This window comes from Neofelis nebulosa, chromosome 17 (assembly GCF_028018385.1).
Source record: "Neofelis nebulosa isolate mNeoNeb1 chromosome 17, mNeoNeb1.pri, whole genome shotgun sequence".
Lineage (NCBI taxonomy): Eukaryota > Metazoa > Chordata > Mammalia > Carnivora > Felidae > Neofelis > Neofelis nebulosa.
Window position 1 is genome coordinate 27,610,501 of NC_080798.1, and position 25,479 is coordinate 27,635,979.

The window sequence follows — 25,479 nt, forward strand, 5'->3', positions numbered from 1 at the left end:
TTTTTCTTAGCAGACAGTGCTGTCACAGGATGCAAAGAGATGATCTGTAACCAGATGCCATGCAGTTGAAACACCCTCAGTCTTACTGTATACCAGGTCAAGATTCTCTGTGGCTCTTGACAGCCTCTCCACTGTTACCATGGCTTTAAGACCACTTTCTAAATTGTTGGCCCGCATCATGAAGCCACAGAATTCAACCAAGGAATGCAGTCACGCGTAAGGAAAAAAAATACCATCTCCTTCCAGAAACTCCTCACAAGGGTAAAACTACATTTGCCCTTGTGCCTTGTTTAGAGGTGAAGCCACATACTCAATTATGCTGGCCTTCCCCTCTCTCCTTGCAGATACTGGGTGAGGTTAGGCTGGGGTTATTGATGCAACATTCCTATTTTAAATGCAAAACAAAAGAGACATCGTTTGTCTTGAATGCAAAATAAAGCCCCAGTGCATTTTTCAGGCAGCTGATGCACAATTGGTCTAGCGTCCGTTTCTATGGCAAACACAAAACAAGCAAAAACCCTAGCAGGTTTGAGGTGGTTGCTTCTCTGTGAACACAATCAAGCAAACTCTAAGGAGGCAGTTTTTAATTTGCATTTGTGTTGAATCCTTACATTTATATAAATAGTGCTGGAAATGATTCCCTTGTGTTCTTATAATACTGTATCTGATTTCTGGAAATGGAACTTCCCCAGATCCAAAAAATTAGCAATAACTTAACATCAAACACAAAGTACTTAAAGTGCTGTTTTCAACATTTTTGCAGTTGCTGGGCTAGTAGTGATCTTTAAAGCAGCCTGTCCACAGACGTTTCACATTTGCATAGGATCAAATCATAAATATCTGCTAGAAAGCTCATGGCTCAAAGAAGCTGTACTCGGCCTTTTAATATCTGTAGCTAATTTCCTCTCCATAGTAGGGTTGTCTTTCTTTTATCTGGAAAAAAATAGAAAAAGAGACATTATTGAATCATTAGAATAATTTGTCCCCAATAAGTAAAATTTTCTTTAGATGATTAGATTAATTCTATAGAAAAAAAGGAGATAATTTTTTGGGTAAGCTCTGATGTCTTATTTCTTACTCAAAGAAATGATCACTCCCTTCCCCACCTACCCTCTTTATTGCACACAAAGACAGACAGCAATAATTTGCTTCCTATTAAGGGACAGGTCCTTAATTTCTCTGTGTTCAGGAGCTGGTGCTTTCATTCCTAGGCTTCTCATCAATGGATGCCTGGGGCCAATTCCCCAATAATTCTGGTAGGAGAGAGGCAGGGCATGGGCTTCAGAAGACTTCCACACATTCCTGTCCCAGCCCTTAAGGCAAGGCACCAGCTGGGAGGGTGAAATGTACTACTTTCATTTAACTCTACAAGTGTCTGCTAAGAAAAGGACTGGACCAACACTGACTCAGAGCTGTAGGACAGACAAATATGAGTGGTGACTCTCATGTATGCCAAACTCCTATGGATCAGGCTCAATATAAACTCGAGATGCCTGAAGTTATTGGGAAAATGAGGGTCCAGTTAAGAGGTGGCAGGAGAGTGAAGGGGCCAAAACTCACAATGATTTGCATTTCATTTTCGTCCCCACCTCCTAACAGCTATGGGATCCCATAAAAATGGATTAGTGTCTCTAAATTTTCTTTTCTGAAAAATGTGAATAACATCCCGTTGCTTCCATTAGAGGTAAAGTAATATTATATAGATGAGTGTTTGGCACCCACTGAGTGCTCAGTAAATAGCAGAAAGTACAGTGAGATCTGAGACAAGGGGGATGAAATGAGCCAGGGAGACTCTTAAAGGGTACAGATTTTAAGTGATAAGGAGTAACTGGGTTTGGCCAGGCAAAAAGGATCCCTTCTAGTGTGTGGGTAGCTAGACCAAAGGCATAAATGAGCTACTGGGAATAGCCCACATGGAAGACATTAAAGAAAATGGCCCAATACCCATCCTGAAGCTCCCTTACCACTACAAACCCAAAGCCATCATACTGGGTGGCTCAGGGAACACAGCTGGTTCTTACCACTTGTCTATTTGACATAATGACAAAAGCAAGATTGCAACAAATAAAATTTCCAGAGCATTCCAATTTGGTGTACACAAATGAATATGAATTAGCATGAGACTTGCCCAATAATAGGTGCTCAAGAAGCTCTTATTTGTAAATGAGACTGCTCTCTCCATTACTATGGATAATAATGAGTAGAATGCCTTACAAATTAAGTATAACATCCATTCACTATAATTACTCAAGATATTAGTATTTTTGCTCCCTCTATCCACTTGAGAGAGAGAAGCAGATGATACAAATGAGTTCAGAGCTAACATTTAGTCTTTTTAGAACAAATAAACTTACATAGATTGTTCAGTGCTCAATTTCCCACCTTGATTCTCGATAAATGGGAGCTAACATTCAGGATGACGACTTAAGGTCCTGCTGGATCCGTCGGTATGAAAGAAAGATTCCACTACAGCCACTAGACTGTTGTTAAGGCAGGAAAGTGGACTCATATTTTCGTAGAATGTTAGGGTGGGAATTGACCTTAGAGGTCATCAAATCTAATCTTCTCTTTCACAGATGGGAAAACTGAGACCTAGAGGGATGGGAAGACTTATTCAGAAAGTCAGAAAGCAGGCAAAACAGAGCTAGGACTGAAACAGGATGCCTGACCTTTGTTCACCTCATGTGTGCAAGAAAGTCCATTAGTAACAAAATCAAAACCAATTTAATAACCAAATCCAGATAGATTAGATTAGATTGACATAAAAACCAACATATGATAGATAGATAGATAGATAGATAGATAGATAGATAGATATAGATCAATTGATCAGAATCTCCATTCCTCATGCACTTGGATAATCGAAAGTTTATCTACTTATCACCCCACTTCTGTTCAATGGGCAGTTTTATTTTTTACCTATGTCCTCATAAAACCATCCCAAGTCTTCTCTCTCTTCTGAACTGTCTGTTTCTAATAGTGACTCACAGTTTACAAAACATTTTTATTATCTTATTGAGAAGCAAACTCATTCATCCTAAACTATAAATGGCTTTCATTACTTGATAATGCATCCTGGGTAAATCCCAGAACCCTATGAGATTATAAACCCTCTTTAGGTAAGAAGTCTGCCTCCCTTCTTCTTACATCCTCCATGGCAGAGACTCCAAAACAGTTTTATAGACTGGCTGCATCAGAATTACTTGGAGAGCCTTCCAAAAATGCCTATTTCTGGGCTCCACTTATGAAAACCCTGATTCAGTAAATCTGAGGTGAACATTTCTACAAAGTTCCCCATGTGGTTCTGAGAATTAACCAGGTTTTGCAGTAACCCACACCAGGCTAATATCCAACAGGACCTCAATAAATACCTGCTAAATGACCTCTGAAGGACAGATTCAAGTCTTTTATAAAATCAACAACTTTCCAGATATATGAGAGATTTTTGGAGCAACTGTTCAGTTCTAAAGACTGCAGGGCATTCTCTTGTCATTTTCTTATTCAAAATCGTAATGGAATTAATCTCCTTTTTGGGATAATTTGTTACAGACTGTGAAGGTGGATGACTAGAAAATATTTAATCATTAATAATCCAGCAGAACTTAGCTCCAATGTGATGCAAAGGTATTAAAAATTACCTTTGGATCATTTGACAAATAATGTCAAAGAAAGAGGGAGGAAGAAGATGAAAGCCTGGGGAAGGGGGACAGTGCCTTGCCAAGACCAAAATAAATTGCACCTACTCTATTATGACAACTGCTTTGCCTGAGAGAGTTGAAAGGAAGATAATAAATAAAGATGTTCATGGCCAGAGGCCCAGTATCTGCCTGGAAGCCAATGGCCAATGTTTAGGCACGCCTTCCCTGGTTCATGCCAAAGCTTCAAACACATTACCAATAACTGGAGCCATCAAGGTGACCCAAGCTAAGATTGATATATCCAGATGTTGGGTGTGGTCATCAATGTTAATAACTTGTACTAGCAATGAGCAGATGGCTTGAAGGGCAGAGAGAAGTTCACATAAAGATAACATGATTCTTATCACTGAGTAAACCTGGGATAAGAAGATCCCAAGAAAAAACCCCAAATCCAAGTTCTAAGCCTTAAATGTGGTCAAATATTTGGGGCAGGGCAGTGATAAGGGTCTTTGGTCTATGTCTGTGGAAGAACTTCTGTTGCCCAAAAGAGACACTAGGAGATTGAACTTAGAGACAAGTTAGTATTCTACCATGCATATGGATAAGGGCTGTCGCAACTTGACCGATGACAAAGACGACTTCTAAGATACATATTTTTTAAACCTGCTGGCCTTTTCTTGTCTCTAAAATAACAATATCACAAGAACAGATGAGCCAACTGGCGAACATCCATCAGCAAGTGGTCCCAATGAGAACTGCCTGTGCTCTGCCCCTGGACAATGTGACACTCTGCTCCCCAAACTGCCTGTTCAGCAAACCTTTCAACATCTGCGTGTCAGCACCTCAATACAGCAAAGTCATCCTCAGAGCAGAGAGAAGCTCAAGGAATTTGGATGAGAATGGACTTGGGAACCTTGAAGCAGTGGACTCAGAGGATTTGTATTATTTTGTATGTGTGCCCTTTCATGAACAACCAGAAATAAAGTAGTAAGAAGTTAAGAGCAATTCTTCCCATATTTATCCAGTTGGATCTGTGTTAGATAACTCAGAAAAGGACCCTCAAATTTTCTGATGGCCCTGAAACCATAGAACATCAGAGTAGGCATGCTTTTTAACATCTCTACAATGTCCAAAACTAACATTTTAGACCATTCTCTCAGTTGATTAAAGGGGAGACTGAGACCAAGGAAGTTGGGTGGCTAGGTGAATAGAGACAAAGTTCATTTGCGAATCTCTTTTGTAAAATGCTGTGTGCTTTTTCACATATATCATGAAAGAAAAATGTAGGATGGATGGATGGATGCATGCATGCATGCATGCATGGACAGATGGACGGGAGGAAGGTAGGATGGATGGGTGGATGGATGGATGGATGGACAGGTGGGTGGATGTATGGATGCATGGACAGATGGACGGGTGGAAGGTAGAATGGATGGATGAATGGATGGATGGATGGATGGATGGATGGACAGATGGGTGGATCCCTGGCATTACTGCATGAAAAAAAGTGAAACACTTGCAGAAATGTAAATCCAACATGAGAGCTTGAATCAGCAGTTTCTTCCTTCAATCACTCCTTTATCTTCTTCAATTGCCTTAATTCTCCCATAATTAAGACAATTAAATTCAAAAGAGACCTCTAAACCCAGTTTTAAAGTTCTCTTTAATACATATCCTCAGTGCTTTACTGGGCTTATGCAGTCTCATAACTTCCTAAATGTTGACAACCCCCAAATTTGTATCTCCAGACTGGACCTCTATCCTGAACTTTAGGCTTATCTATAAAACTGCCTCTGCAACATCTCCCCTTGTATGTATAAAAGATATTCCAAACTGTATGTCCTGACTAGACTCCTAATCTCTTGTTCCCCATGCTTGGTGTTCCCATATCCCCATCCAGCCCATCAGCAAATTTTGTTCATTGTACTTCAACAAAACAACAAGATCTTACACTTCTTGCCACTCACACTGGTTCAAAACCTTTTTTTATTTTTTATTTTTTTACATTTCTTTATTTTTGAGAAACAGTGAGACAAAGCATGAGTGGGGGAGGGGCAGAGAGAGAAGGAGACAGAATCTGAAGCAGGCTCCAGGCTCTGAGCAAGCGGTCAGCACAGAGCCCGATGCGGGGCTCGAACCCACAAACTGTGAGATCATGACCTGAGCCAAAGTTGGGCGCTCAACCGACTGAGCCACCCAGGTGCCCTCACTGGTTCAAATTCTGGTCCATCCCACCATGATCCCTCCATTCTCCCTGATTCTAGCTTGCTCCACTTTGAGAAATTTTTGACAGAGCATCAGAGAAATCTTGTCAATACATAAGGTAGATCATGTCACTCTTCTGCTCCAAACCTTCTGAGAGCTCCCCATCTCACTCAGCATGAAAGCTAAATTTCTTCAAATGAACCACAAAGCCCCACATGATCCAGCCACTCATATCTCTGAACTCTACCACTGCTCTCTCCACTCCAGCCACACATGGCTCCTAACTCCCCAAACCCTGAAGACTGCTCCAATCACATAACTGTGTTCTTTCCCCTCTCTGCCTGAATTCTCTTCCCTTAGATTTCTACCTGGCTCATCTCATCTCCTGCATGTCTTTATTCAAATGTCACCTTATCAGTGAGGCCTTTTCAAGCCATAATATTTATAATTACACCGGCCATACTCAGAACTTCTTATCCCTTTCTTTACCTTATTTTCCTTTAACACATTATGACTTCACAGGAAGCCCAAGAAGTAGAAGTTAAAATAGTTCTAAAAATAGCCACTGTGACACCCTTGGTCTTCTGCTTTCTTTTCATAGGAACTACAGAAAGTTATGAGGCTTGAATCTTTCTACATTTCCCTGGAAATCGGGCACTAAATCCAGAGCAACGGGCTGAAATTAAAGATATTGATTTGCTTAAATGAAGCACATTTTCCAACACCTGGTTTGAAGGAGAAAAATCTCTTTCTATGCTGTCAAGACACTCTACATTTTGCAGCCTTGAAACAAATGCCAGGAGAATGTTGTTCTTCTTTTCCCATGTTCCCTCTATAATTTTTATTGTATTTTAATTTACCCTTTGTTATCTAACAGCATCAGAAAAATAAAATTCAAATAAAAATACCACGACTTGAGATGAGGCAAAGAAGTCTCTCTTTCCCTCTCTCCCCCCCCCAGACACACACACACACACACACACACACACACACACACCTCACATAACCTTCTTCACAAGTTTATTTATCTGCTTTTTTCTGACTCCAAGACACCAGCAATGTGTTTTGGGGAGTGTGGGCAAATGCGGAGATTCTGCCTGGAGAGTGGGAATTTGATATTTGCCTTCTCCCAGATCCACCCATTCAAGGGCCCCTTTTGGTTACTTATTGTTGAAATGACTCTGCAATCACACAGTCATAATTGGTGTAAACAAACTGGCTGATCAATCACTTGTGTTTTGTCCTTATCATCTGGGCTCCTTTTTATTCTGTTTTCCATACTCACCATATTTCAATTCATTAAAAAAACATAATGATTCATGAATACCTGTCTTACAAAATGTTCGTCTTACAGACCTGGTTCGACTGGCCAGACCTTTTTTTCTCCTGCTACCTATACACTTAACCATGTATCTCTTCAAGTGCTAACTGCTTTCTGGGATGGTAATTATTATAACAATCTCTCATTTGTTGAGATGTCAGGATGTCCTACAGTGGAAGCTTCCTAACTTATCTCCTTATTTCCAAACTTGCCTCTTTAGGCCAACTGAAATGCCTTTTAGAAATTAAACCAGAGTTTGTCTCTACTGCTACTAGAAGCCCTGGAGTGAATTCCAACTGACATTAAAGCTAACTTCAAATTCCATGGCCCATTCCTTTAGGTCTTGCACGATCTGTTCACTGCCTCTTTCTCAACCTCATAGTCCTCCTCTTTCTCTCTCATTTATTGCTCCCCCGCCACTCTGGCCTTCTTTCTGTTCTTTTGCTCACCAAGCTTATTCCTGCCTCTGATCTTTGCACATTTAATCACCTTTGCCTGAAAGGCTATTCCCCAAGATGTCTGCATGATTGACTCCATCAAGTAATTCAGGTCCCATATCATCTCTTCAGAGGCCTTCCCTGACCACCTACACTCCTCCACTCCTAGGGGTTCCCTCTGCTATCGTACTTTTTGTAGAATTGGTCACAAGCAAGAATTCTCTTCTTTGTTGACTTGCTTACTTATTCATTATCTGACTTCTCAATGAGAATCTATGTTCCACTAAAGCAAGGACTTTACCTGCCTTGTTTCTTGTTGCATTCCTAGGGCTATAACAGTTCCTGGCATGGAGTAAGAAGCTCAATAAAAATTTCTGGAATAAAAGAATAAATACATGATCTCACTTAATCTTCACAAAATACAGACAATACAATGGAGGCTTACCAAAGTTAAATTATGTTCCCAAGTCTAGTGTCAGAAGCAGTAACTGAACCTGGGTTTCCAAAACCGTGGTCATTAGGTGAGGATTCTGGGGCTTCATCCCTCTCTTTCTTCAGATGTCTAAAGAGATGCCCAAGTCCTGAGCCATCTCAGCCAGACCCAGAACCGTAGAATTAATTATTTGGATAGATTGAGAAAACACTAATATCAATCTTCATTCAGTACCTAGACCCTTTCCCAAGCAAAGTGCTGTGTTATAAAATCACAAGCTCTCAAAGCAGACAGACCTACGTTTGAGTCCCAGTTGAGTAGCCTTTGATAGTGTCCTTCACTCCACACCTCAATTCCCTTATTCTTGTTCTCTAAGTGGGAACATGCCTTCTAGGGTTGCTTTTGGGATTATATGAGATAAGATACAGAAAGTGCTTAGTACTAGGCCAGGAACATGTAATGTTCAATAAAAAATTATCTATTTTTAATGTTGTTGTTAGGACTGAAAAAAATGTGATATAAGAGCTAAGAGAATTGATTCTAGTGTCTTGCAGATCTGGATTCAAATCCTACAACTCTATGGCTTTGGGCAAACTTTGGGACTTCTCTGTGCTTTGATTTCTTTATTTGAATATAGGAGATAATAATAGCACCTTATTTATTGGTTTTTATGAGGAATAAAAGCATAACCCAAATCTCTGTCCACATAGTAAGTGAAAAAAACCTAGCAGCTATTGCTATTATCATCATCACCATCCATCAAGTAAAATAGTGGGGCTTTGTGGGGGATAAGGAAGGAATCTCTCTGCCTCTTCCAAGCCTTGTATCTGTGATCCTAGAATTTCTCCAGACTAGCCAATCTCCCTGCCACCTCTCAGGGCTGAGACAATATCCACTAGAATCCTCCATTACGTGCCGCCCCCCCTGCCCCCTTCAGAGGCCAAAGGCAGCCTAAAATCTCGATCTCTCCTTGAAACCACACTGCACAAATCCAGATGTGCACACACGCGTGCACACACACACACACACACACACACACACACACACCCCTGCACTCAGAATCCTGCTTAGCTTTCAGAGGAAAGAAAAAGGCGGTTGCTGTTGATCTTGTCAATTGCAGCCATCCACATCACAGCTCCCACATACTCCCCCAGGCCCCTGCCTGCAGAAAACACACTCCAGTTCATTTTTTCTTCCTCGCTACCAGTTGGACAGACTTTATGGACCCTTTTAAGACATTTTGGGGTATTGTTTCCCAGCATATGTGGGCAGCATTACTACTTCCACCCCCTCAGGACTACTTAACAACATCAGCAAAGCAATTAAGCCTGGTTTTCAGGAAAATGCCAGCGGCTCTGCAGTGTCTGGATGGGAGTCTCAGCCCAATTATTTCCAGCTAGTTGTGAACTGCGGAAAAGTGGACTTTACTTCATTAGAATCTCAGCTCCCACTGATTAAAAGTCGGCTGTGTTAGAGACAGTAAGGAAAAATGAAACAATTAAACTTGTCATCAATAAAATTGCTGTGTATTCCTCAATGCAGAGTTTTACTTCTCTCCAGAGGAGTGATTAAAATGAACTGATTGAACTATAATTTGATTGACTGGAGAGCCTCCATCCATTGTGCTGAACCTGAACTTAACACTTATTGCTCTTCTTAGCTTGGACATAAAACCCTCCTGCAGGCCTGCCAGAGCCTGGCAGATGCTCTGAACCCATCAGGTGGTGCTTGCCCTGCACAGAGAGATCTGCTGAGGCATGTGGTAAGCAGAATAATGTGCCCCCAAAGATGCCTATGCCTTAACTCTGACACCTGTGAATATGTTACCTTACATGGCAAAGAGGGACTTTGCAGATGGGACTAAGGTTAAACATCTTGACAAAAGGAGATTATCTCCTTATCCAACAGCCCAATCTAGTTATATGAATCTTTAAAAGAAGAGAACCTTCTTGATGATGTGACTACAGAAGACTCAGAGAGAAGCAATGTTGAAGTCTTTGGAGATGGGAGACAGGGCCATGAGCTAAGGAATGTGAGTGGCCTCTAAGAGCTGGAAAAGGCCAAGGAAGTGCATTATTCACAGGAGCCTCCCAAAAGGAATACAGTCCTATCAACACCTTGAATTAAGCACCGTGAGATCTTTGTCATACTTCAGCTAATCTTTAGAAGTGAAAAACAACAAATTTGTGTTGTTTTAAGTCACTGAGTTTGTGATAATTTGTTACAGCAGCGATAGGAAACAAATACAGGGATCTGGGCAAAGCTGGGCAAGAAGGGCAGGCACTGGTATGTATAGTCATAGTCCAGAGGCTGCAGAAATGAGCCAGATGCCAGAAAGGAAGCAAGTTGCATTCATGGCATGATCTGGTGTGTATATGGTGCAAGGATTTGGAAGGGGAGCAGATGGGGAGGAAATGCCTCATGCCCTGAACATGTTACATAGGACATCCAAAGCCATCTGACACACAGAGTTTGCAAGGAGATTACATTTCACTTATTTTGCAAAGATCCTGCACCGAGTTGGTGCTCAATAAATGCTGAGTGATTTAAGGTTGAATGAAAAATGTACTAAAAGAATAAATGAATGGAAAAATAAATGTGAATCAAGTAAATGCTGAGTGAGTAAAAATGCTATATCCAAGCCTGATAATCTGGGCATTTTGACATTGGGTCAGGAAACCATACATCTTACCATGCAGAACCCCATGGAAAGCAAGAAGAAAGCCCAGAATAAGTCAAAACATAGTCCTGCTTCCCAATTGCGTTTCTGCATGCAGGTGCTTTGAGCCCATTTCCAGGACTTGTCTGAGATTTGTACCTAGATTTGGAGCCAGAATATGAATTCCAGCTGGGATTTACCACACGTCTTCATCTGCTCAGGCCACCATAACAAAATGCCACAGATGGGGTGGCTTAAACAATAGAGATTTATTTTTCACAGTTCTGGACGATGGAAAGTCCAAGATCAAAGTGCAGCCTGATTCATTTCGTGGTGAGGTTTCTCTTCCTGGCTTGCAGATGGCTGACTCCTTGCTCTGTCCTCACATGACCTTTCTTCAATACTGTGCTCGGATTGGGAGAGAGAGAGAAAGAGAGAGCCCTTGCTTCCTTCCTCTTCTTGTAAAACCACTAATCCCGAGGCACCTGGGTGGCTCAGTTTGTTGAACGTCCAACTTCAGCGCAGGTCATGATCTCACCGTTTGTGAGTTTGAGCCCCACATTGGGCTCTGCGCTGACAGCTCAGAGCCTGGAGCCTGCTTCGGGTTCTGTCTCCTTCTCTCTCTGCTCCTCCCCACTTGTGCTCTGTCTCTCAAAAATAAATGTAAAAAAATTTTTAAAAAACCACTAATCCCATCATGAGGACCCCACCCTCATGATCTAACCTAATCTTACCACCCAAAGACCCTGTCTCCCAATGCCATCACTTGGGGGGTTAGGACTTCAACATATGAATTTGGGCGTGGGGGACACAAACATTCAGTCTCTAACACCAGAACAGCTGTGTGACCTTCAGTGACTTACTTAACCTTAGTGATCTCCATGATCTCATCTGCAAGTCAGAGTCTAGGAAACAAGTGACAGCACTCACAGAGTACCTATCATATCTCAGGCTCTTTGCTAAGTGCTCTCTGGGCATTAAACATCTTACCACTCTCACTAATCCTGTACATTCTGACAGCATATTATAATTTTATTATAGAAATAAGGAAATGTATGACACCTAGAAGGAGGGAGTAACTCATTCATGATCACAGTGGCAAGGCCAAAATTTGGACCCAAGTCTATTGGAAACCAGAACTGGGAATCTTAACCCAATGTAAAGGAATATTATGATTGAGGCTGATATGATTGCTCGAAAACTCTTCAGTCCTAGAAACACTTTGCAGAGCTAGGCAAAGGCAGTTAAGGCCGTGTAAATCCTCTCTCTTAATAATAATTCAAAGGAAGCTCTAAAATACCTACAGTTGAATAACCAAAGTGTGTGTGTGTGTGTGTGTGTGTGTGCGCGCGCACACGTGCACGTGTGTGGTTTTGCCTGTGTATATTTGCCGACATTGTGCATAAACTGTCATTATGCAATAGAAATGTTCCACACAGAACAAAGCACTGTACAAGGCCTGCCATTCATGTGGCATCCCCTAACAATTGATGCTTGCTGCCATTTTCCACTGGAAAAGAAATGCGATTTCTGTATGTCAGGTGACAGTCTTTAAAAGGCCTCCAATGATTCATATTTCAATGTGTATTTAATCCACCCTGGCAAACAGCCTATGTGAGCCTCTCCACTGCCTTCTTCCTAGCAACCAAGGCCTTTTGTCACAACTACTTCAAATGGGCTTGCAGTTGCTTTGCGTGTAGGGCTCAGATTCCTGACGCCAGGCCCACCTCTCCTCTCCAGCTCACAGCATTGAAAGAAAGATGGATCAATGTGGCCTGTACCTTGAGAATGAGTTCAGTGTCAAAGGTTCACGTCTATCTTGTTTATGAGTCTTCTAGCACAACGCAGTGCATCATGTTGCTCAGGAATAAGAGGCTTATGTGAGGCTAGCTTGTAACTAGAGCTATGCCAAGACTGTTCTATTCCATGACTCTGAGGCTGTGTCCCTCACTCCGGCCTTTGTGAAAGCCTCCAGGGGGCCACCCAACTAGCTCCCATGATGGAAGGAAAACAGGCATGGGAGAGGGGAGAAGTAATTGTGCTTCTTGAGCAGTGTCTGACTTTACAGATAGATCTTCATTTTTATAAAAATATATTTCAGAGAGAGAGAGAGAGAGAGAGAGAGTGTGTGAGCAGGGGAAGGGCAAAGGCAGAGGTAGAGAGAGAGAGAGAGAGAGAGAGAGAGAGACAGAATCCCAAGCAGGCTCCATGCTCAGCATGAAGCCCAACTCAGAGCCTGGATCATGACCTGAACCAAAATCAAGAGTCAGACACTCAGCTGACTGAGCCATCCAGGCACCCCACTGCAGATAGATCTTCTTTCCCCACTTTATAGATTACATCTTTCCCAGGCTTTCAGAAAGCATCTGTATGTCCATGACTCTCAAGTTTAGTCTCCAATCAAAGTGTCTTCATCAAAGTCTAGACCCAAAGAGCCAACAACAAATTGCCATCTCAGCCTACATACCATATAGACATCCCAGACTCAAAATGTCCAACTGTTTGATCTCCCACACACATATTCACACATGTTCTTATCTCATTTTTACTCACTTCAATAAATGACTCCATTGTTTCTCCAGGGAATCATCACTGAAACTTCTATCTTTCCCTGACATCCAACCCATTGGCAACTCTGGTTTACTCTATTTCCCAAATATTCCTCAACTCTACTTACTTCCCTCCATCCTCACTACTATTGTCAGCTCTTAAATACCATGAAATCCTCTTAATTGGTCTCACCATGGCTACTCTTGGCCTTCCACCAAATTAGTTACTTCATTATGTTAAGAGTGATCTTTTTTAAACCAAAAATTGGATCACATCATTCTTCTGATTTAAGTACTTCTGTGACTTCCCTTTATCTGTAATATAAAACCTAAAGTCCTTTACTTGGATTACAATGCCCAACATGAACTATCCCCTCCCTCCCTCTGCAATTTTATCTAATGACCGTCCTCCCCTCATTTATTATGGTCTCATCAACCTGGATTCCTCTTGGCTCTGCAAATATGCAAGCTTTTTATTATCTCCTGGCCATAACACATGTTGTTCTATCTGCCTGGAAAGCTCTTACCTCTGCTTTTCCCATGTTGTCTCCTTTTATTCCATTAAGAAACCCAGCTTTGGTGTGCCTGGGTGGCTCAGTCAGTTGAGTGTCTGACTTTGGCTCAGGTCATGATCTCACAGTCCATGAATTTGAGCCCCAAGTCAGGGTCTGTGCTGACAGCTAGGAGCCTGGAGCCTGCTTCAGATTCTGTGTCTCCCTCTCTCTCTCTCTGCCCCTCCCCCACTCATTCCCTCCCTCCCTCCCTCTCTCTCTCTCTCTCTCAAAAGTAAAATAAAAACATTAAAAATTTAAAAAAAGAAAGAAACCCAGCCTTATTACACTATCTTCATAGTTTATTCACCTTCTCCATCCCCACCATACTCTATCATTTCACATGATTCACCTTTATAGACTTATAACAATTCATTTTTATCCATTATTTTCCTATCTTTTATTGTCTATCTCCTCCTCTAACTTGGAAACTCCAGGTGGATTTGTTCCATGCCTGGAATAGAGTCAATGTTCAGTAACTACTTAACTAATTAAGAGCTACATAGATGAATGATTGGCTTGCCCAAAATTCCACAGCTAACAGGTGACAGGACCAGGATTCAAACCCACATCTGCCCCTCTCCATAACCTGTACTCTTAAGTCATGATTTTTGGCCTCAGAGCTAGTCATTGGGAAATTCATGTGTCTGCCTTCCAGCCCATTATGCCAGGAGTCCAGCATTCATATGCTGCCATTCCCACCGAAGGTTTTGGTAGAAGATAATCCTCTCACAGGGAAGTCAGAGGTGGAATTCCAGACATTGAAAGGAAGGAGAGGCCCATGTACCATCCAGGGAAGCTTTCTGGTCTACCTATGTTTTAAGTTGTGACCATCTAGGACACATACTCTGCCTATGTAATTGGCATAAGAAAGGACAACCGACTGCTCCCCAAAAACTCATTTATGGGTCCCCAGAGACTGAGTTCTGAGTAGATGGGGCCATGAAGACATTCAGAAACTTTTCAGCGGCTAAGGAGCTTATTAAAAATATTTTATGTATCCCAGACAAATGCATGCCTTAGGCCCACCTGAGTTCCATGCAGCTGTGGGGGCATCTCTGAGCACACAGCCAGCATCCTATCTCAACTGTGTCTCAGCAAATCTCTATTTCTTTCTATCCTCAAATATTATCTAAATCCATGAAGATCCCTCAGCGACTGACACGTGTAGCCCCGAAGTATATGCTAGATAATAACTCCAAAGGACATCCTCAACCTATGTGGCATGAGAGTCTGGACAAATGTCTCAGCTTCCTATTTGTCAGAGTGACAATTCTGCAGTGCATTCTGCACCATTCCTCAGAGAGTCCCCAAGTGAAATTGAACCCCCATTACCCACTGTGGTAAGTCACTCAGTAATACATCTTCTACCGGCTTTTCTTCTCTCTCTTCCTGCTTTCTCACTCTACTTACTTGGATCACCCCACAACTAAACTACTTACACACAACTCTGTGCCTCAGGCTCTTCTTTCAGGGAAACCAACTTTAAGAAGGGCTAAGTCCTACTTTAGTGTTCACCACTCAAGGAACTACAAGCTGAAAAGAAAAAAAGCCAAGTATTGGCTCTGAGTAGTGCCCCCAAAATGAAAAGTTTGGAAGCAGAGACCACTGCAATGTGAAGAAACCTTCCCAACTGAGTCAGTCCTTGGCCTTTTGACCGTCAGTAACCTTGAACTTCTGAGGTCATCTTGCTCCACTCTAAAACTTTTCATAGCTTCCTGCCCCTTTTACCCAACACCTAAACCTCTTAATATTCCTCCAACTTATTGCTATAGGCTCACTGTTCTGCTTACAATGGTTGTTTCAAACCTCTGCACTCCCTATGTTCCAGTGGAACACCAGACTTCCCCACCTTGGATACTTTGTTTCTTATACCTCCATCTACCCTGTTCAAGAAGCCATCCACATAGGACCAGCTTATGTCATTCAGCTTGTGTCATCACACTGGGCCCCACGTTTAGAAGGGCCCCTGTGCTTGAGTTAATGTTCTGCTCTTGTCATCTTAAAATTCTTAATTATCTTTTGAACAAGGAGATCTTCATTTCACTTTGCGCTGGGCCCTGAAAATGGTGTGGCTGGTCCTTTCTCCAGAGCATGCAGGCATGAGATTTGACTTTTGATTTACCATACAGGATTGTCAAGGAATTATCATGTCTCATATTAGGACAGAATCTCTTTCTCCTCTCTCGCCTCTCAGACCAAAATATTTTTAAAGCCAAAAGTGGATTATTTGAGAGGAGAATATTGTTTCAAAGCTGCCTCTGCCCATTTTCTTAGTAAATTTGGGACCAAGAGCAGAGTTAATCTGAACATCCTCAGGGGTGCCAAATATTCCCAGGCGCCCAATAAATATTGTCAAGAGGTAGAGGCTATATCTGTGAGTTTTAAGGAAGGGGAATTCCAAGGGTGCTCTCTCATATCTCCTTTGTTGAGTCTCAACATCTTATTTCAGTATTTTGCAGGTCTTTAAATACCCATGGTTTATTTATGAACTGAGGGTTATTAACTGTTTGAAACTTCATTAAGTCCTTCCCTGGGGATAGTCTCAGCTGAGGTCCTTTTAGATGATCCCTCCCCAAATATCTGTCTAGTTTAGATTTAATAGAACAGTTTATTGTATGTTGATAAAATAATAATGAATTAATAAAGCTTTCACTGAGACTTAGGTAACAGATACATAATCTATCGTTGTTAAAGCACCATGCAAATGTTTTTAATAATCAGCATTTAATATGCAGCAACCCAGACGTAAATCCAGCCTCAACACACATTTGGAAAGTCATTTTAAGCAGCTCATGAGTTTCTTGGAGAGGGGAAAACCCTCTCCAATTAAAGCCAATTGTACAGTGGGATATCTGGTATCCTTGAGTCCCTTAAACCCTGGTAGGGACCCTGGGCCCTTAGTTCAGGAGAAGCAGAGAACCCACCATTGGGAGATGCCCCCAGCTTCCTCTCCCCAAGAGATTGGGATTTGTAGATTCTTGACACTTCTGCCATGAATTTTGAGATGCTCCACCCAGAAAATGAATCAAGGATACTATAACCAGGTGATTTGGACACCCATGTTTACATAAAACATTACAAGGATAGCTACTAAAGAGCTTCACAGTGGCAGGTGGGAACTGCCACAATAATCATATATAATAGTTATATCCTGTATACAATAGAAATCTTATCTGCTGTTTATGTTCTCTCTATCAGACTTGCCCTCTGGCTTGACTTTTCCAGACAGGAGTCCTATACCAATATTTAGACCAAATATCACAATAAAAGTTATTCTTTATCCTCTTTTCCTGTATCTTATTCTTGAAAGAATGTTGATGCTTGGATGACTGACACTGGTTATCACCTTGAATTTGTGCAAAAGGTCACATTTCAGGTTGAGATTTTCATGATCTTAGAGAAGTACCCAGGAGAGGTGTAAGCAAGTTGTCATGGAAGTGTCCCATTTCAACACCTTGAGAAAGCCAGCTTATTCACCTATAGTGAATGGAGATAGAGACCTATATTATAACCAGACCATCTCCATCACTGACTAATCTCAGTGCCTGCAGCACCACCATCACCACATTTCCTTGGGATTAACTGTAAACCCTGAATTTGGTAAAGTGAAAGAAGTGTTGGGTTTAAAACTAGAATAATTGAATTCAAGGCCAGGACATAATCTTACTAGCTGTTGTTCCCTTAGGTAGGTCGCTTCTCTGAGCCTAAGAAAGGACATTGGATTTCACGAACTTGAAATGCACTTTCAGCACATTTCAGTGCATTCTGTCTGGGGGAAGTAAGACATTTAATTTCATTAGTAGCCATAATCACCTTAGCACTGATTAGTTTGCTCAATATGGAAACACCTTGAAAAGCAGAGAGCAGGTCAGTGAGAGTGTGACTGCCAAGACAGGCAATCTTGCTGAAGTCAAGCAATTGGGGAATGAGGTGGCTCTAGGAGAACAGGTTCTAGCATGGCACTTCAGTGAGAAGCTCTGGCTATTGAAGCATAAGGTGTGGACATTTCAAAGCAAAGAGAAGAATGAAGAAGGAAGGGAAGAATTTCAAACAAATAAAAACTTCACTATGTTGTCCTTTTGGCCAAGAATGGTCTCTGGTCACTGGTAACAAGTAATCTCAGCTCTGTGTTCATCCCAGAACTTGGTGTATAAAAGCCATCCTGTACATTTGGAGCCATATTGCCTTGACATCCAATCCTGATGAGTTTCTTAAACTCACTGTGCTTTCATGTCTTCATCTGGAAATTGGGACCAATAGCCCTCATAGAGCCATCATGAGTCAAATGAGTCCATATATGTAAAATTTGGCTCAGTGAGGTTTGCGATTATTTTCCCTCTGCCCCTGTGTTTCTATTTCATGGTGAGTGAGGATGGAAGGTTCAGAGAGAGGAAACTTTATTCCCCTGTTCTGTGGATAATAGCCCCCTTAGTTCTTACCATACTTTCTTAGAGATCCTGTCATCTCTTAGGGTGTCAGGCCAAGAATAGTGCCTCAGACAATGGCCTTGGGCAACATAAAAGGGATTTACAGCCCAGCTGGCAACTCAGGCTGCTGCCTCCTCTAGGGGGATTTTGTCCTTAGAGGCTCTAAAATTCCAGGGAAGAAATTACAGTGTCATCTCTTAGCTTTGCCCCCAAGCACCTGTCTAACACTCTTTAGCATTTTCAGATGTATACATACACAGATGCACCTGTACACACAGGTTTGTGTAAGTACACATATACATGTTCATAGACATAAGCACCTATACACACATCTGCAGAGAGAAATATACATATAAACATGCACATATATACACTCACACAGAATAATATATGTACGTACACATAGAGACATGTACTGATGTAAATACACCCACAAGAGGAAAAATATTGATATATGTATCTATACTGGTACAATGTCACTTAGCACATGGTTATACTGTCACAAAGAGTATATCCATGAACTGGACCACATGTCCAGCAACTTTAAGGAAAAGAGAACCTAGGAAACCATGCCTTCAGCCCTCAGTTCTAGTTCAGTCAACACTACATAGACCCAACTTTGTAGGTGTGCTAGGGACTCAGAGTGGAGGACGGAGGCAGGTCAGAGGAGACTGTCCCACAGGCTCTAGGAAGGTCCAGCTTTCAGAAATTTGCCAGCCCTGAGAACCCATGGAAGTGAACACCAGGCTCTCCTGGTCAGAAAGTAAGCAAGAGCACTCTGTTTCTTAGACCTGTGGGCCCCAACCCCAGATTTCCCACCAGCTATGAAAAGGAATTTCTGAGGAGCTCCTGGCCAACCAAAAGTAGAACAATCTAAGAGTAACTTCAGCCTGATCTGATTCGCTGGAAGAAGAGGAAACCTAGATGGGCATTAGCCAGAGTTCACCAGAGTTCACCAGAGTCAGGGGCAGGGGTGAAAGATGACTGGGGAGAGTCATGATGCTATGGAATCTCCAACATAGCCTCTACTGCTCCTTTGAGGAGGTTCTGCCTAGAGCATTTCTGCCACATTTCTCCATGAGGTTTTGTTGATTCTAAAACACTCATGGCTTCCTGTTCCCACATGCCTTCTTTCTGCCCCTCACTTACAGGTTACAGACCCGTGACCAGCATCCTCACAGGACACCTATGGCCTACTTCAAGATGGCAATTCCCACCTGCTCATGAAGGCCCTAGTGTCACCATCAAGACAAATAAAAGGTTTCAGGTCATGGAGAAAATGACCACTGGAAAACTCAGTCTAAAATAATCTACTTTGCACGTTACCTGGAGGTACAAAATAGAATGCATCCCATCACGATTCCCCAGAATGACTCAAAGAACATTCTCAGCTCTCAAAAATTCCTCAAGTTGGCTGCCATCATAAAAATCATTTATGGGAGGCTTCCATTCAAATGTACCTGGAATGAATAGTATATTTACTTTTAGGAGCTGTTACCATAAGGAGAGCTCATAGAACAGTTAAATTTTAATAGATAACACTCTAAAATATTAGGGACTCCCTTGGACTTCTCACTTAACTGGGCTACCCAAAATAAGCCGGTTCAAATTCCTCACCTGTCCAACTGCAGATGGAACTGTTCAGGTAGAAGCAAATGAAGCAAATGTTCACAAGCAAATGAAGAGCTTGTGGCAGGATTCATGTACCATGAAAAGTCTGGTCTGAATGGCCATGTTGTCCTAACGAACTCTGTGAGTTTATGAATCCATGACATGATGGAAAAGACACAGGACTTTGGAATAAGGTTTACTTCATGAATTGGGGAGCCAAATAGGGAGTTCGTATTTGAATTGTAAATCCTAGTGCCTAACCTGGAGCCAGGTTTCTACTTGGAGAGCACTATAGGCCCAGATGATTGATTGACCCTCCAAGTTTTATCATGTCCCATAAGTCCTCATGACCAGTCCCTGCTTTTTTTTTTCTTTTTTTGGCTTGTGTTCATATGTTCCCTACATTCTCATGTGAAATGACTTAGGGTCTGAGAATATGCCCACTTCCGTGGCTCCGTGCTTGCCGTTCCCTAAGCAAGTGCTCTAATCCTCCACTCCTCACCTTTTGGACTCCTACACATACTTCAAGTCTCAGTCCAAGAGGTATCCTCTCTGTAGCCTTTTTTGACCCACCTTTCCGGGAGGCTGTGTCCTTCTATGAGCTCCTTGAGCACAATGTCAGAATTTTTGCTTTCTTCTAAATTTCTCCAGACTACATGAACTTTTTAGGAAGATAGCAAGCATTTATCTTATTGCTGTTATCTTTAGCAGTATCCTGGAGTCTGGTATGTAACAGATGTTTCAATAACATTAGCTGCATACCTGTATGAATTCAGTGGATACGAGGCAGCTAGTGTAGTGGTTAAGAGACAGGCTTTGAGCTAGACTGCCTGGGTTCGTATCCTTGTTCTGCCACTTACTAATAGTTGGACTCTGATAAATTCCCTTATCTTTTCTGTATCTCAGCTTCTTCATCTGCAAAATGGGTATTATTATAATCATAGGGTTATTATGAGGATTAAGTGAGCTACTATGCATAAAATGTTTAAATAGTGGCCAATACATAGTAAGCACTCAGTGCATATTTGCTGTTATTATTACATCAAATAAGTACAAAAGCATTCCCATCTGGGCATTATCAGTGATTCTGAAAACTTTTCAATGGTCAATGCCAGAAGAGAAGAGGGCAAGAAATGGCTCTGCTTGCCCTTTGGCTCCTATAACCATCTCTTCTCTGGAGCCCAAACATCCTCTATTTAGTCTGAGTGGACTTTATTTACAAGGGCCTAGTTAATCAAGTCCATCTGTAATGTAAATGTGCTTCTCATTATGCTAATGCAAGCACTAGACATGCAAATCCATAAGCATTTGCATGCCTAATGCAACAGTTCTTGTCCACCCTGTTCTGTTGCTATTTACTATCTAGTTTTTATGACTTATGGATTTCCAACCCTTTAAATTTATATCAGCGCCGTGACATATCTGCAAGCAGCGACAGTTTTATGAGCACTAAAAAAGCTGCAACACACCACCACTAAATACTAATGACATAAATGCTAGCTGTAATGGCCCCTATTTTTATTACAATACCAAACCTCAATATATTGCAATTACCTCTGCACTCAAACCAGACCAAGCCACACTGTACAGGAGCCAGACCAGTGGAGAAGATGTGACCCACAGTAGAGTTTCCGGGTCAAGCCAGTCTATAGCTCTGAGGAGCTGAAGTCAGCAATTATGGCAGGAATTTCATCTTGAGAATCCACTGGGCCTGGAAGTCAGAGATCTCCATTAGAGACAATACACTTAGATGCTGAAATAGGCCTTAAAACTCTCACGTATTGTCCAGAGATGGCTCATATGTTTTAGCCCTGCCACTCTCTGCCCTCCCCATGAAAATGAAGAATAAAACCAAGGAAAGGTGTCACAACTACAGGTTCCCACTCCCAAATGTGTCCCTAACCTGCTATGTGACCCTGAGCAAGTCCCTTCCCTCTCTAGGCTTTAGACTCTTCATCTGAAGAAGAGAAACTAAATATCGCTAAGAGTGTTTCCATGTCCAATATTCTGGGACTGGTTCTATAGAAAATTCAAGCCCAAGATGTAGCCATTAATTTTCTCCAGAATGAAAATATATCTACCAAGACATTTTTATGCCTCGTTTTATAAGTTCTGATTTTGCACCTTAAAATAATAACACCTTGAATTTATTTCATGGCATTTTCCATCTAAAACACTTTTCTGTCTGTTATGGCATTCATTCTTGGTGTCCTGAGAGAGTTGAGCCAGACAGGATTTTTTTTTTCCATTGTGAAGGTGGAGAAGTTGAGGCTGGGAAAGGGAAAAAGGGTTTCCCAAAATTTTAGAGCACATCAGGGCCAATGTCCAAATTAAAACCTATGCCTTTATTGGTGACCTTTTATTCAGCTGTCTCTACCTGTCCTGTGGCTACCCCTTCCAGAATCTGTGAGTAAGCGTGACCTTTCTTGGTATAATAATAAGGACAATGAAAAGATCTTGGACCAGCTTCTCTACAATGCTTCCAACTCCACCACTGGGGTTTTGTTCATTTGGCTCCTGATATGAGCCCCTGGGAGAGGTAGTTCCCTAAGCAGTTATCCATCACCAGCCTTTCTGTGTGGACTAATTTACAGGATCACTTTTCCCAGGGAGAAATAGTTAAGGGCAGGCTCAAGTGACAGGTGTGCATCAGTTGAGAACATGGGGGCATTTTCTGGGGGCAGGAACCCTGGATGGGGGATATTAAATGGTCACAGGAAAACAGGAGTGGATGGTCTTGAGAGAAAAGAAGAAGATCAATGAGGACAAACTGTCCCATCAAAAGCCAATCTCCTACTTCCATTTGCCCTGTAGGCCATGAGATGAAGTCCTGCTGGCTCAATGCAGAAAAAGATGATGCTTAACCTATTTGCTTAATAGCATTTTCAACATTAGAACTTCTCTTGATCATTATTTGACTAAGACCACTATAATCCATTCAGAATGAAGAGAAATCACTGAGAATGGCTAAAAAGTGGTGTCATGGACGGAATTGTGTCCCCTCAAAATTCATATATCAAAGCCTTAACCCCCAAAGTGATTATGTTTGGAGACAGGGCCTTTAGAGAGCTAATTAAAGCTAAATGAGGTCATAAATGTAGGACTCTAATCCAGTACGAGTGACGTCCTTATAAGAGGAGAGACGCTAGAGATGTATGCACACAGGGAAGACCACAGGAGGGTAGAGTGAGAAGGTGATCATCTGCAAGCCAAGGAGAGAGGCTACAGGAGATACCAAACCCACCAACACTTGATCTTGGATATCCAGCCTCCAGAACTGGGAGCAAATAAAGCTCTGTTGTTAAGCCACCAGTGTATGGTGTTTTGTTATGGTTCTGGTTGACTCCCTCAAAGGAAAAGCTGTAGGAGTAAGCTTAACCTCACATTAAATGGAGATCTGTGTCTGAAGAGGCTAAGGATATAAAATGATAGGGAAAGGCAGACTCATCTTCAAGGAAATACCTCAGCTGTCTCAAAATCCCATGCAGGAATGAATAGAATCCTGGGGAAACTGCCCAGTAAACTCTGCGTAAAGAGCAAATTAACAAAGAGATGAAAAGAATCCCAACATATGATACTTCAGCAAACAACTACTCACTCCAGTACCACAAAATAGGGAACAGTCACCCTGGGTGTGAGCATGTATTTGTCAGAACTTGAATTGTATCTCCCCTTATGAGGTCTGAAATCCTCATGAAAGATGAAAAGGTCATCTCTTTAGGTAAGGCATTATTCTCTAGTATTAATATAGTTGATTGACTGTAGATTTCTATATCACTTAAGACTTTGGTCGGCAACAAAAGTAAACCCAACCCACTTAAGCAAAAAAAGTGGGCTTAAGCAAAAAAAAGGAAATCATGTAACCAAAAGATCCTGTAAGTGAAAAGTTTATAAACCTAAGCATTCTCAGGCACAGCTGGAAGAAAAAGCTTTAACAATATCATTAGGACAAGGTTTTCCTGTTTGCTCACATATATCTTCCTCTATGTTAGTGTGATTGTCATGAAGCTCCTCCCTTTTGATCCCATAATGCCTGCTCATAGCTACAACAATATATTTCCTTTCATATCCCATCGGCTCCAGGGGGATCACAGGAACAAATCACTATGTCCCAGGAAACTTATGACTCTGATCAGCCAGTTAAGAGTCACATGCCTGGAGGAAGTAGAGGAATCGGCTTTTCCCAAAGCACACATATTAGTGCTGGAGGAAGGGGAGGGGAAAAGATACACCTTTAACTGAGAAATGAGGGCTGTTACAAAAGACAGAGTGAATGGATGGTTGGGTGGTCAAAACACAATCAATGTACATTCTGACATGACTTCCTTTTGTAGGTAAATTTCTGGTGTTAATAAAAGGAGGAAAGGTAGAGGCATTGCCCAAAGAAGACAAATTTGGATGAGTCCATGTGCTCTCAGTTGCATGTAACCAATCACCTTGACTTTTGGGGAAATAGTCCTTCAGGGTGCATATGAAAAGTCACCTGTTGGATCTCTGGTCTTAGTTATGCCATATAAGGAGCTTAGATGTCATCTTTCCCATCCTTACAACAAGAAAAACGCTAAACAAACTGAAAAATCAATATATTTTTTTAACCCATTAGAGATTTGGGATTATAGGGCAAACTGATGTCCTGAAATGTGGAGAGACAGTTAACTACAGAAAAACACAGCCAAAATCAGCTTACTTGGAGCAGAAGCTACTGGAGTCTTAATTCAATATGACAAATAAATGCAAATTTTGGTGAATTTCTGGAGGATGAATGTGGATGGATGTGGACTAGCTTGAGAGTGAGAAAATCATGGGGGCCACAGTCTTACATTTATCCTCACACTTTCATGGGTTTTAACTCCAGAAACCCCACCAGATCCCCATGGTGAACAGCCAGGACAAATCCCTCATATTTCTGACTAAGGAGTGGCGGGGGGAGTAACATTTTGAAATATGCCCAGTGCATTCTCCATAACAAAGGCTTATTCTCCAGTTAAAAGAATTTTACCAGAGCCTTATCTCAAATAGGCAGAAAGTCACTTACCCAACAGCAGCCCCCTCTAGACTCCCTATCTCATCTAAAGAAAGGGAGAGAGAAAGAAAAGTAAGAAACTCTTGTGAAGGTCACAGCCTAGGGAAACTAAAACACTGGGATTGCATCATAAAATTATAGAATGCCTACACCTGCTCCACACCTTACACCACAATAACAGGTTTCTGATGTAGTAATAGTGAATTTTAGCTGAAATAGATGCAAGTCCCAGATTCCACTTAAGAAGATTTTTGGAAAAACCATAGACAACAGGAAAGACAGAAACAAGGACACTAGAAGAATCTGAAGCCCATGACACTTATGCAAACATTAAACAAAAACCAACACCTAGATAGACTGAGATAGAACTTCACAGTAAAAGCCCATATACCTCAGTTCCTATTACCTAACATATCATGTCTGGCTTTCAAAAGATTACAAGACATCATGAAAGGAAAAATACAGTCTGAAGAGACAAAGCTAGCATCCGTACCAGACTCAGATGTGACACAGATTTGGGAGTCATTAGATTGGAAATTTAAAATGACTATAATTAATATGTTAAGCTCTCTAATGGAAAAAGTAAACAACATGCAAGAACAAGTGTGTAATATAAATAGTA

At 41.6% G+C, this 25,479-nt stretch overlaps 1 long non-coding RNA gene across 2 annotated transcripts; it reads right to left on the reverse strand.

Moving 5' to 3' along the window:
- Nucleotides 1–567: 567 nt before the first annotated feature.
- Nucleotides 568–24,960, reverse strand: LOC131499652 (uncharacterized). 2 transcript variants are annotated; one of them, XR_009255997.1, is made up of 6 exons: nucleotides 24,870–24,960; nucleotides 21,389–21,545; nucleotides 19,550–19,683; nucleotides 17,143–17,273; nucleotides 7,903–7,975; nucleotides 568–933 (listed from the first exon to the last, which is right to left on the reverse strand). It is a non-coding gene; the product is annotated as an uncharacterized LOC131499652 (long non-coding RNA). The 2 variants fall into 2 exon arrangements; XR_009255996.1 differs by lacking the exon at nucleotides 17,143–17,273.
- Between the last annotated feature and the right edge of the window lie 519 nt (nucleotides 24,961–25,479).